General features: G+C 44.3%; 1 pseudogene; it reads left to right on the top strand.

Annotated features, from left to right (window-relative positions):
* Positions 1–12,442: 12,442 nt before the first annotated feature.
* LOC111552774 lies at positions 12,443–12,925 on the top strand (annotated as a pseudogene).
* The last annotated feature ends 426 nt before the right edge of the window (positions 12,926–13,351 follow it).

Genomic DNA, 13,351 nt, shown 5'->3' with positions numbered 1-13,351 from the left:
CTCTGTGGTTAGATGCGAACTCCCCGCAAGGGCGAGGAGAACCCTCTTCCTCGTTGCATTTGCGGAGTGCAAACCTCCTACACTCTACTGACTGAATTCAGGGAATATCCACTTGCACGTTATCAACGACCAAAGAGGCAGGCATTAGAGGGCCAGAAGCTTTCAAACCAGTTTGAGTGTGGTTCTTAGGCGCACTGGTGGAGTTACACGCAAGATGTACCCATGGCACGCTCCTCCCCTAAAACCCCACTCCCAAACTCGGGACTCAGCCGCCTCCTTGCCCTAAAGCCAGGCGCCCCCTTGTGGAAGAACACCTTCTCCTCAAACAGGTCAAGCGCGGCTCCTCGCCTGCAAACCACACGTTGCCCCTGGCAGAAAACCGTTCCTAAGATTAGAGAGTAGATTCGCTCTGCTTTTAAAGACATGTAATAATGCATGTGCTTTATTACTGATAATAAAACTGTGCCTACTCCTGTCATAAAATTTAGCAAGTGAGGCAAATTACAAAAAAGATTCCATTAAAAAAATTTACCACAACCACAGATAGCCACTGTTGACATTCTGGTGTTTTATCTAGTCCCTTTTCTATGAAAAGATATGAAATATGTAAAGAATCTACATATGGGTATACATAACATAGAAGTTAAAATGTAAATTTGGCAGCTGAGGCCATGCCTCCTCCAGACTGTAACTGAGCCCTCTGGCCTTGAACACCCCTGTGCCCTGCTCAGCCTGAAGCCTGCCCTCCCTCAACACCTTGGCACCCCAGCTTCCCTATCCTGCTCTACTTTTGTTTTCTTCAACATTTACCACCTTTCCCCTCTAAACAGTTTCCTCATGTATCATGTTTACTTTGCGTCTCTCCATCGCCCCTCAATATAAGCACCAAGGCGGCAGAATCCTTGTCAGTTTTGTTCAGTGATGCACCCCAAATGCCTGGAACAGCTCGAAGCACATGGTAGGTACTAAATAAACCTTTGTGAGAAGATGACTTAAGATTATATAAATCTGCTACTTTCATCTTTAAAAATTATTTGTAAACCTATATAATCAACAAGAGTATATAATATCCCACCCTTTGGTTACATCATGATTTTACCATTCCCCTCTTGTAGGTCATCTAGGTTGATTATAATTTTGCATATTATTAATCTCAATATCCATCATTTATCTACCTACCTACTAACTATCTCTCTACATGCCTAGCTCTGACCAGTTAAAAAGGCCTATATATGTAGAGGGGAAAAAAAAAAAATTCCTTTCTCATTAAAAAAAAAAAAATTCCTCTAATAATTGATCTTAAAACTTCATTTCTCATTCCCTTGGCATTTTCTTTCTAGCTCTGTTCTCCTGGAAACCCGATAAAGGTGGAACGTTGGCTGTGTTACCAGGCAACAATGCTCGTGGTAAGAACGATCCACTTCATCTGGACAGCGAGGGCTGCGAATGAATCATAAGTACCTGGTGGGAACCTGTGGCTCTGGAGTTCTGAATCTTGACTCTTAGAGCTGGGCATGCCCCTTGAGGAGACAAGGAAGCTATTCCCATGAGGCTCCTACTAGAAATACCAGTTTCTCATTGGAATAAGGCTTTAACTTGCTGTTTATGTGACATTTCAGTTTAACTGGGTATCCTTTATTTTATCTGGCAACCCTACTTGGGGAAAAGGAGCTAGAGAGACACCTGCCATCACACAGCTGGCGTGCTATTTCATGCCTTTGTATCCCTATTCTAAATTAAGTTAGACCGGGCACAGTGGCTCACGCCTATAATCCCAGCATTTTGAGAGGCCAAGGTGGGTGGATCATCTGAGATCAGGAGTTCAAGACCAGCCTGGCCAACATGGTAAAACCCTGTCTCTACTAAAAATACAAAAAATCAGCCAGGCGTGGTGGCAGACTCTTGTAATCCCAGCTACTCAGGAGGCTGAGGCAGGAGAATCGCTCAAATCTGGGAGGTGGAGGTTGCAGTGAGCAGAGATTGCACCATTGCACTCCAGCCTGGGCAGCAAGAATGAAACTCCATCTCAAAATAAATAAATAAATAAATAAATAAACAGTCAATGCCAAGCATGTCCTGTTGTAGTCATGCGAGTCCAAGTGTCTAACAGACCCTGAGAAGAACTCCAAAGTGGGCATCGTAACCTAGGGACAGTGACCGCCCTAGGAACAATAGCACCCCAAGAACCCAGATTATGGTCTGTAAGTACATTTTCCATTGAAAGAAAACAGCTGATTCTAGCCTGGAGCAGCAAAGGTACACGATGAACCTGAACATCCTGTCATACCAGAAAGCAAGGAACGTATTGAAGGCCACTGTGCCCATGTCAGAGGACTCAGGCGCTTGCCTGGAGAGGCTGAGCTTCGCACATAGGAAGAGATGGGGAGTGAGTGTGGGTAGGGATGTAACAAGACTGGCCATAAGTTGATGATGATTTAAGCCGGGTGATGGGTATGTGAGGGAGTCACTATGTTATTTTCTCTAAGTTTGCTTTTGTGAAATTGTTCATAATAAAAGTCTAGACATATTAAAAGAAAAAGTGACTGTACCAATTTGCATTCCCTCCAGCAGAGGTGTAGAATCATAATGGTAATCTTAGATGGCTATGTGAAGTATTGAGTCGTTTATACAGCCTATTATAAATATTTAAATATATATACATGTATATGTATTTAAATTTAGACAGAGTCTTGCCCTATCACCCAGGCTGGAGTGCAGTGGTGTGATCTGGCTCACTGCAACCTCCACCTGCCGGGTTCAAGCAATTCTCCTGCCTCAGCCTCCAGAGTAGCTGGGATTACAGGCATCCACCACCACGCCCGGCTACTTTTTGTATTTTTAGTAGAGACAGGATTTTGCCATGTTGCCCAGGCTGGTCTCGAACTCCTGACCTCAAGTGATCCACCCGCCTTGGCCTCCCAAAGTGCTGGGATTACAGGCATGAGTCACTGCCCCAGGCCTGTACTTTAAATATATTTTAAAGATATGTTGTTATATAGGCTGCAAATTTAAAAAATTGGGGTATAAAGAAGACTGAGTTGGCAGGGTGCAGTGGCTCACGCCTGTAATTCCAGCGCTTTGGGAGGCCGAGGCAGGCGGATCACCTGAGGTTGGGAGTTCGAGACCAGCCTAACCAATATGAAGAAACCCCATCTCTAATAAAAATACAAAATTAGCTGGGCGTGGTGGCGCATGCCTGTAATCCCAGCTACTCGGGAGGCTGAGGCAGGAGAATCGCTTGAATCTGGGAGGCGGATGTTGGAGTGAGCTGAGATCATGCTATTGCACTCCAGCCTGGGCAGCAAGAGCGAAACTCCGTTTCAAAACAAACAAACAAACAAAAACAAACAACAAAACAAAACCTGAGTTGTAAAAAACAAACAAAAAAAAATTACAGGGACCCAATTGTACATATATATAAATGAATAAGTAATTGGAGTCTCTGGCTTCAACAGATGAAGAGTTCAGGTTGAGAGAGAATTTAAATTCTGCTCAAAGAAGGAAACACACCGGCAATCTTGAGATGCCCACGTGCCTCTGTGCTCCATTGTTCTCTCCTACAGAAGCAGAAAAGCAGCAAACCAAGCATGCTGGGTTCCCAGAAGACCAACGCTGTGAGTCTAGGGGCAAAGGCAGCCTTTCTATCGCTGCCTATCCAGGGCTCCTGGGGACCGCTTAGCGCTCTACCTCACTACAAGCAACAGCCTAGGGTGCGTTACCAACCCCACACAAAGAAAGAGCCAGAGTTCCTTCGAATTTGTTTGAGAGCTGCTGCTCATCTCTGCAGCTCCCAGCAGCAGGCTGTGCTGGGGGAGCAGGGCTGTGTCTGAGTACCCCTTGTCAGGCAGCACAGATACCTGGCATGTTCCAGGCTGTGGCCCAGACTGTGCCAGGTAACCAGGTTGCATTTAGCCTATGGGGTACTCCCTCCCTCACTCGCTACATTGCTTTTTACTATCTTGTGGCCCCTTTTACAAATCCAGCCCACTACACCTCCCACCTCCTGGTGGAGCCAGCTGTGAGCCTCAGCAGAAGGGTCTTGGTAATTGCGGGCCTCCCAGGACACTTGCCAACCTTGAGGGTTTGCTCAGTTACTGGAAAGCAGCTTTAAAAGTATAAATAGCTGTGGTAAAGACTGCACTTGTGAGAGGTGTCAAACCACAGAATACCCAACTTCTCCCTCCTGACAACTGATTTTTTTTTATTTTTTATTTTTTGGATGGAGTCTCACTGTGTCGCCCAAGCTGGAGTGCAGTGGCGCAACCCCTGCTCACTGCAACCTTTGCCTCCTGGGTTCAAGCAATTCTCCCACCTTAGCCTCCTGAGTAGCTGGAATTACAGACACCCGCCATCACGCCCAGCTACTTTTTGTATATCTTGAACTCCTGACCTCAGATGATCTGCCCACCTCAGCCTCTCAAAGTGCTGGGATTACAGGCATGAGCCACTGTGCCCAGCCCTGACAACTGATTCTGAGAAATGCTCTTCTCCCCTTGAATAGCTGGTCTGTCTCCACTGGGGGAAACTCCAGTTTCTAAAGGTACACGAATGACACCATCCTGTGGGTGGGTGATGGCCCTCGTCTCTCTTTATCTGACCTGATTTTTCAGTAGGAAACCAACTTCTTAGCCAGATGGGGCCTGTTCTGAATGTGCAATTGCTGCTAAATACATATCTTTTAAATCAAATTTACTCTTGCTCTAGCTGCTTGATTTTTTGGGGCAATGGAAACATGTAATTACAATCATGCTGAACTGTATTTGTTTCTAGAAAGCTTCAATGTTTGATTTTTAGAATAAAATAAGCTTTTTTTTTTTTTATACATTCATTTCTTTTTTTTTTTTTTTTTTTTTTTTTTTTGCTGTTAAAACATTCATTCCAGGATGATCTACCTCGGGAGCACAGATTACAGGGTGATTATTTTGGTTCAACATATAGAACAAGGAAGTGGCACACATGGATACAACTGTGCTTTAGAGAAAACCTCTGCCAGGCCTCTTGGGTCTTTTTCTCTCCTGCTGCTTTAACAGATGCCTCCCCTTGTTGTCCAAATACTGTAAAACTCTGAGCTTGTAAAGAGAAAACGTGGCATTGAGTGTGGCGAGGTTTCAGGTGCTCTTTTGTTGCCATGACGCTGATTATTTTCTCGTTCTCCCCAAGCTCCTCTGGTATCTTCATTTGCTTCCCTTGAAGAAAAGTTCTTCTTGGTTTTCCTAATCCCTTTCTACTGATATTCTGAAGACACCAAGAGAGACCTGGGCACACTCTTTCTTTCTTCTCAGTTTTTCCCCACTCAGAGATGACATGATTGCAGACATGACATCCATGAGCTCAAAGCTCTCATCCCCAAATAAACATTGAATTCAGCCAAACATTGGTCAAGCCCCTAAACATGTATGTTAGGAGGATATTTGGCTGCAAGTTACAGATAACAAAACAAAACAAAAAATCAGTCTGCCTATGGCCTTATTAAAAATGAATCTCCAGCCGAGCACAGTGGCTCAGGCATATAATCCCAGCACTTTGGGAGGCCAAGGCGGGCGAATCACCTGAGGTTGGGAGTTCGAGACCAGCCTGACCAACATGAGAAACCCAATCTCTACTAAAAATCATCATCTCGGGCCAGACATGGTGGCTCACACCTGTCATACTAGCACTTTGGGAGGCCAAGGCAGGTGGATCACCTGAGGTCAGGAGTTTAGGACCAGCCTCACCAACATGGAGAAACCCCATCTCTACTAAAAATACAAAAATTAGCCAGTCCCAAGGGCTATACATGATATGCACCCTCACAGCCCCTTGCCTGTCTCACCTCAGTGACTGTCACGTACCTTTGGCTCATTCTGTTCCTGACCACACTGGCTGTTATACCGCTCCTCAACATACCATGTATTCTTCTTTCTTCTGTCTCTGCCTGGAATATTCTTCTCCCAGATATCTGCTTGACTTAACTCCATTCAAGTGTTTGTAAAAATCTCATCTTTTCAATGAGGACAACCCCTCCCTACCTACTCTTGATCCCCTTTACTCTTCCCCTCCCTCTGATAGCACACACAGTTTTCTGACATACTATATTTACTAATTCCATTCATTGTCTGTCTTTTCCAGTTACAACATGGGTTTCATGAGGTCAAGGACTTTTTTTTTTTTTTTGAGACTAAGTCTCACTCTGTCTCCCAGGCTGGAGTACAGTGGCACGATCTCGGTTCACTGCAAGGTCCACCTCCCAGGTTTACACCATTCTCCTGCCTCAGCCTCCTGAGTAGCTGGGACTACAGGCACCCACCACCACGCCCGGCTAATTTTTGGTATTTTTAGTAGAGACGGGGTTTCACCGTGTTAGCCAGGATGGTCTCGATCTCCTGACCTCGTGATCCACCTGCCTCGGCCTCCCAAAGTGCTGGGATTACAGGCATGAGCCACTGCGCCTGGCTAGGACTATTTTTTTTGTTTTGTTTTGTTTTGTTTTTTAAGAGATGGGGTCTCATTATGTTGCCCAGGCTGGAGTGCAGCAGCTATTCATCAGTGTAATTATAGTATACTACAGCCTCAAACTCCTGGGCTCAAGTGATCTTCCTGCCTCAGCCTCCTGAGTACAGGTGTGCCACCAAACCTGGCTCTGTTCTGATCTCAGATTTTCATAGATTGAGAATGTCTTCTTCAGGGACTCTGACATTCCCAAGAACCTTGGGATAACAACTTTTGAGATCCCGCAACACATAGACCAACCAGATCACCCTACAGTGAAGCATGCTAATAAATACCCTCAAAGCTTTCAATCAGCATTTTATTTCAGGCCCTGCTCTTAGATACAGGCTGAGAATCTAAGATAACAAAACATCCAATGAAAACCTCTAACACTAAAGAAAGCCCAAAAAGTTAATAATAAATTGGGGGGGGGGGGGTTGAAGTATTTGCAATAAATGAAGACTACAAGGAGAAGTATATTTAATATCCACAGAAAGATAATATTATGCATCCATGGAACAAAGAAAAGGAATATATTATGAAAAATATTCAGAGAACAAAAAATAACTCTAGGAAACAAAGAATGTAAAGAAATAAGAAATTCAAAAGAAGAATGGGAAGATAAAGAAATCTAGCCGAAACAAAACGAAACAAAAAAGCCAAAACTAAGGAATGGAAAATAGTAGTACAAGGATAAGAAAATTAGATACCATCAAGGAAGCTCATCCAAATATTAACAGCAGTAGGAAGAAAACAGCAAAGCAGCAAGAAGAAATTAAATGGAATAAACCAAGATAATCTCCCAGAACGGAAGAACATGTGTTTCCAGATTGAAAAGCTTTACCTAGTGCCCAGTACAATGAACAAAAGTATACCCATATGTCATCGGGAAATTTCAGAACTCTGGGTTCAAAGAGAAGAACCTACAGGCTCTGGACAGGAGAAAACAGACCACACACACGATCGGGAATCAACACTGGAAGCTAAAGAACATGGAAGACTGTTTTTAATATTAGAAGGTAAAATAAAATGGAGAAACGCCTCTAAAATTCTGAAGAGAAATAATCTGAGATCTAGAATTTTATGCCCAGATATGATGGGTGCACCAAGATCTCAGAAATCACCACTAAAGGACTCATGTAACCAAACATTAAATGTTCCCCCAAAACCTATGGAAATTAAAAATTAAAAAACTTTTAAATATAGAATTTTATAACCAGATAAAGTATTATTCCACTGTGAAGGTGGAATAAAGAACATTTCAGATGTGCAAGGTTTCAAATATTTACTTCCTATCTATTCTTTCTGAGAAAGATATTAAAGGATATGCTCCATCAAAATTAGGGGTCAAACCAAGAAAGAGAAAGTCCAGGGATACAGAAACAAGAGATCCAACACAGGGGAAAGCAAAATAAATCCCAGGATGATGATACTGAAGGGATGTTGCCAGATAACAATTGTACAGTAGTCACAAAGGACAATCAGTCCAGATTTGAGAGGATCAGAAGCCTATGGGAGACAGTTCTTCAGGAAGATAAAATATACAAAATACCTGAGGTAGATAAATGTCTTGAGAAGAGATTTAAATAACAGAGAATTTAAAGATAGTTTCCTGAAAGTTTACAGAAAGCTAGTCAACAAGTAAAAAAAATTTAAGACAATTAACTCAAGGGAAAAAATGGTGCAAGAAAAGTAATCATAGTTAATTACATGGCTCAGCTCTGAATAGCATACAAAGTCAATGTAAATAATGATACTGATTTAACCCAAATTATGATATAATTATATTGGGTGGGGTTGGGAAATAGAAATTGTGTGTGTGGCAGATAATATGGGACAGGAGGAGATGAAAGAGTTAAATCCCTACTTATCACAGTGCAAAGACAATTGATACTGTCCCCAACTGAAAATCAAGACACAGTCATCCAAGCATTCTATTTAAAGATATAGAGAAAAATACTAAGAAGATCAGTTAAAATAATTAAAAATAATTGCCTCTGGGGCTGGGAAGTTGGGGGAGGGAGACTAGGCACTGCTGTTTTTCCTAAGAGACCTCATTAAACGATTTGGCTCTTTAAATTATGACTATGTATAATTTGAAAAATAAAAAGTTGACACTCATCTAATTCAAGTGGGTGTCCTTATTTTAAGCATCTTAAAAGTTAAGAGAAATCTTAACTGGGTCAATTAGCTTGACTGAGCTCAAATGGAACGGTATTATAAAACGGTTGGATATTAGATATTCATTTGATGCAATGGTTAACAACCCCAGATGCACAACCCTGATTGCACAATAGAACCACGAGGGGAATTTTTAGAACCTACTCATGCCATGCCCCATCCAAGCCACTCAGATTGAGCCTCTAGGGCTCACAGGGGCATCCATAGTTTTATTTTTATTTATTTTATTTTTTGAGACAGAGTCTTACTGTCACCCAGGCTGGAGTGCAGTGGCATGATCTTGGCTCACTGCAACCTCCGCCTCCCGGGTTCAAGCTATTCTCCTGCCTCAGCCTCCCGAGTAGCTGGCACTACAGGTGCATGGCACCATGTCTAGCTAATTTTTGTATTTTTAGTAGAGATGGGGTTTTACCATGTTGGCCAGGCTGGTCTCGAACTCCTGACCTCAGGTCATCCGCCTGCCTCAGCCTCCCAAAGTGCTGGGATTACAGGCAGGAGCCGCCGCACCCAGCCCATCCTGGTTTTTTGTTTGTTTGTTTTTAGACGGAGTCTTGCTCTGTCGACCAGGCTGGAGTGCAGTGGCATGATCTCTGCTCACTGCAAGCTCTGCCTCCTGGGTTCACGCCATTCTCCTGCCTCAGCCTCCTGAGTAGCTGGGACTACAGGCATGTGCCACCACGCCTGGCTACTTTTTTTTTTTTTTTTTTTTTTAATTATTTTTAGTAGAGACAGGGTTTCACCGTGTTAGCCAGGATGGTCTCAATCTCCTAACCTCGTGATCCACCCGCCTCAGCTTCCCAAAGTGCTGGGATTACAGGAGTGAGCCACCGCACCCGGTCGCCCATCCCTGGTTTTAAAAGTCCTTCAGGTGGCCACGCCTGGCCCATTCCTAGTTTTAAAAGTCCTTCAGGTGGCTGGGCCTGGTGGCTTACACCTGTCATCCCAGCACTCTGGGAGGCCGAAGCAGATGGATCACTTGAGATTAGGAATTGAAGACCAACCTGGCCAACATGGTGAAGCCCCACCTCTACCAAAAATAGAAAACTACAAAAATTAGCCTCTACTAAAAATAAAAAAATTAGGTGTGACAGCCTGCGCCTGTAGTCCCAGCTGCTCCAGAGGCTGAGGCAGGAGAATCACTTGAATCCAGGAAGTGGAGGTTGCAGTGAGCAGAGATTGCGCCACTGCATTCCAGCCTGGGTGACAGAGTGAGACACCATCTCAAAAATAAAAAAAATAAAAAAGGAAAAGAAAAAATTATAATGTGTATCAAGATTGAGAACCACAGTTCTAATGACGGCCTGAGGAAATGTTTTTAAATTCACTCCTAAGTTGCCTTTAAATGCAACTCAAAGGATACTTACTCAATGGCATAGAATCTAAGTTTTGGTCCCACTTCCGAGAGAGGGAGGCTAGGTAGAAGATGACCCCACTTTGGAGGTAGGAACAGAACAGGGAATCCAGGCTGTACGAGGAAGTCAAAGTCAGTAGTGCCACTAAATATAATCCTAAGGTCATGAGAGCAATAGACTTCATGGCCTTAGCACAGGGCGAAGAGTGGGAATGCGGGCCACAGATTAATTTTCTTCCTCCTGAAGAAAACAAAATGCTGGAAGAATTCCTTTATCATGTGTTCAGAGCACAAGTTAGCCTGTGACTCTTCAAAATACAAACACAGACCGGGCACTGTGGCTCATGCCTGTAATCCCAGCACTTTGGGAGGCCAAGGCGGGTGGATCAAAAGGTCAGGAGATCAAGACCATCCTGGCCAACATAGTGAAACCCCGTCTCTACTAAAAATACAAAAAATTAGCCAGACGTGGTGGCAGGTGCCTGTTGTCCCAGCGACTTGGGAGGCTGAGGCAGGAGAATGGCGTAAACCCGGGAGGCAGAGCTTGCAGTGAGCCAAGATCGCGTCACTGTACTCCAGCCTGGGCGACAGAGCCAGACGCTGTCTCAAAAAAACAAAAACAAAAACAAACAAAAAACAACAAACACATAAACCAAACCTTCAAAACAATTACGTTTAGCAGATAAGAGCAAACTAATGATGCCTTCCTTCTCTCTGGGCTGCTAGAATCACTCTGTATTAGTCTCAGAGGCAGGATGATTTTATGATTTATCAGGTCTGCACTTGATTTTTAAAAACACATTTTATGGGCAAGCATTAGGTCAGCAGAAGCTTCCTTCCCACTTGGCATATTTCATAAATCAGATGCAGAAAACACTTGGAAGCAAGCCCATGCTGGATATTCAGGGCTGTGTCTGGAAGTCAAGGTCACTATCATTACATTCCAAGTCAAGGGCAATGGCCTTAATGGTCTCAACTCCCAGGGAATGTCCTTACCTGAGGCCCAGGATGGAAACGGGTTTTTAAGCAAAACGGAGGGTCCCACCTCCCCAAAGGAGTCTCCTTCTCCCTACTGGCATGATGAGACCTGCCTGACACTAGCCCCAGGATCGAGGATGGCTAGCATTTCATAGGCGCCATGTGCCAGGCGGTGTTCTAAGTGCTTCATGCATATCCTCACCCCTGAGGTATTTGGGTGAACCACACTTGCTAACTTGCCAAAGACCACATGATGGTCAAATAAGAACCAGAATTCACAGTACAAGGCTCATGCTGGGACAGTACCAGGTTAAATATCCATGGAGAAAAAGGAAATCTAGGAAACAGGTCAGGAGGGAGGCTGGGAGGCCATAGGAGGCAGAGATGATGGTGTTGCCAGGTGGCTCCTCTCCTTCCCAACTGCCTATCCCAGCTCATCTCAGCTGCTTGCCCTCTCATCCTCTCCTTGGAAAAACATCCCGGCTGTCGGGGCCTGGAATGCTCCAGCATTAGCCACACCCCTCTGGCCTGATGTGTATGGCTGTGTCAATGTGTAGCAGAAGGCAAGTGGCTTTCACCCTGGTGCCAAGGTCTGTGAAGTCAGCAGACTAGGGAGGACAGTCTGGCTGACAGAGGTGGCCTGCCTTGCAGCTGGAAGCACTTATATAAGGATCACAATGCAATGTGGCTGCTTTGCACAGCCTTGCACCTCCGGACGAGCTTCTGAAGGTTGCTAACATGCAGTTCTGTGAAGTTAGTACTGCAGAGGAAGGTACCATCCAGATGGAGGTGTTCTGACTTAGGGACGCCTTACTCAACTGGCCAGACTTGGAGAGTTGTAGCCAGTACATCACAAGCATAGTCCTTCCACAAGCCATGCTCAAGGGGGTTGAAGGACGAACCCTGCCCCCAAGGGAATGCTTAACCACATGGGGATTGTAGTGCTTTGGCTCTGGGTTCTTACGGACTACTATCACCCATTTTCCATTCCTTAGCTTCAAATATTACAAGAGGCATGGTTTAGAAATGTGACACTGTTAGCTACTTGAGCAGAACTTGGAACAGCAGCTGGATGGCAGACAGTGCCAGATGGAGGCCTTAGGGTGAGAAGCAGCTGAGTGATGAGGGTTAGAAGCAGCACCATTTAGCTGTGTAAGAGGCAGAGGGAGGATGGATCACAGCTGACCTCTGACCTAGTCTAGGACAGGCACCCTGCCCTCCAGCTGTGGTGCTGTTAAGACAGGGTTGGTGGCTGTGTGGTGTCAGGAAAGCCAAGTGGCCATAAGTCACCAGTCCTATTTTAAAGGCACATGTGTTTCTTCTCCAGGTCTTGCCTGGGCAGTCCTTTCCCTTTACCCTTGAGAATCCTGAGGTTTAAACACGGGAGGAGGTGAAACCCTCCTATGTTGCAGGTGGGAACGTTTAATAACGCAGCCACACTTTAGCTGCCTGACCGGCGCCATCATGGGTCGCATGCATGCTCCTGGGAAGGGCCTGTCCCAGTTGGTTTTGCCCTATTGCCACAGCGTCCCCACTTGGCTGAAGTTGACATCTGATGACGTGAAGGAGATTTACAAACTGGCCAAGAGGGGCCTAACTCCTTCACAAATCGGTGTGATCCTGAGAGATTCACACGGTCCTGCACAAGTACGTTTTGCGACAGGCAATAACATCTTAAGACTTCTTAAGTCTAAGGGACTTGCTCCTGATCTCCCTGAAGATCTCTACCATTTAATTAAGAAATCAGTTGCTGTTCAAAAGCATCCTGAGAGCAGCAGAAAGAATAAGGATGCTAAATTCCGTCTGATTCTGATAGAGAGCTGGATTCACCACTTGGCTCGATACTATAAGACCAAGCGAATTCTCCCTCCCAGTGGGAAATATGAATCATCTACAGCCTCTGCCCTGGTCACATATATTTGTCTAGGTACTCAAGCAATAAAATGATTGTTTAACAACAACTGTAACAAAAGCCAATAACGTAGCCATCGTGAAAAATAGATTAGTGGTTTCTCAAAGCAGTAAACACAGAGTTACCATGTGACTCAGCAATTCCACTCCTAGATGGAATTAAAAAACATGTCCACACAAAAGCTTAAAGTTCACATCAGCATTATTCATAATAGCCAAAAAGTGAAACAACCCAAATGTTCATCAGCTGATGAATGGATAAACAAAGTTTGGTATATTCAAATAGCTGAGTATTACTCAGCCATAAAAAAGGAATGAAGTACAGACATATGCCACAATGGGGACAAACCACGAAAACACTATGCTAAATGAAAAAAGTCAGACACAAAAAGCCATGTGTTATCTGATTCTATTGATATGCAATGTCCAGAATAAGCAAATCCATAGAGATAAAAAGTAGGT

Source organism: Piliocolobus tephrosceles, chromosome 6 (assembly GCF_002776525.5).
Source record: "Piliocolobus tephrosceles isolate RC106 chromosome 6, ASM277652v3, whole genome shotgun sequence".
NCBI classification, from domain to species: Eukaryota; Metazoa; Chordata; class Mammalia; order Primates; family Cercopithecidae; genus Piliocolobus; species Piliocolobus tephrosceles.
The sequence above is the reverse complement of the archived record's forward strand: the minus strand, read 5'-3'. Positions and strand labels throughout refer to the sequence as shown.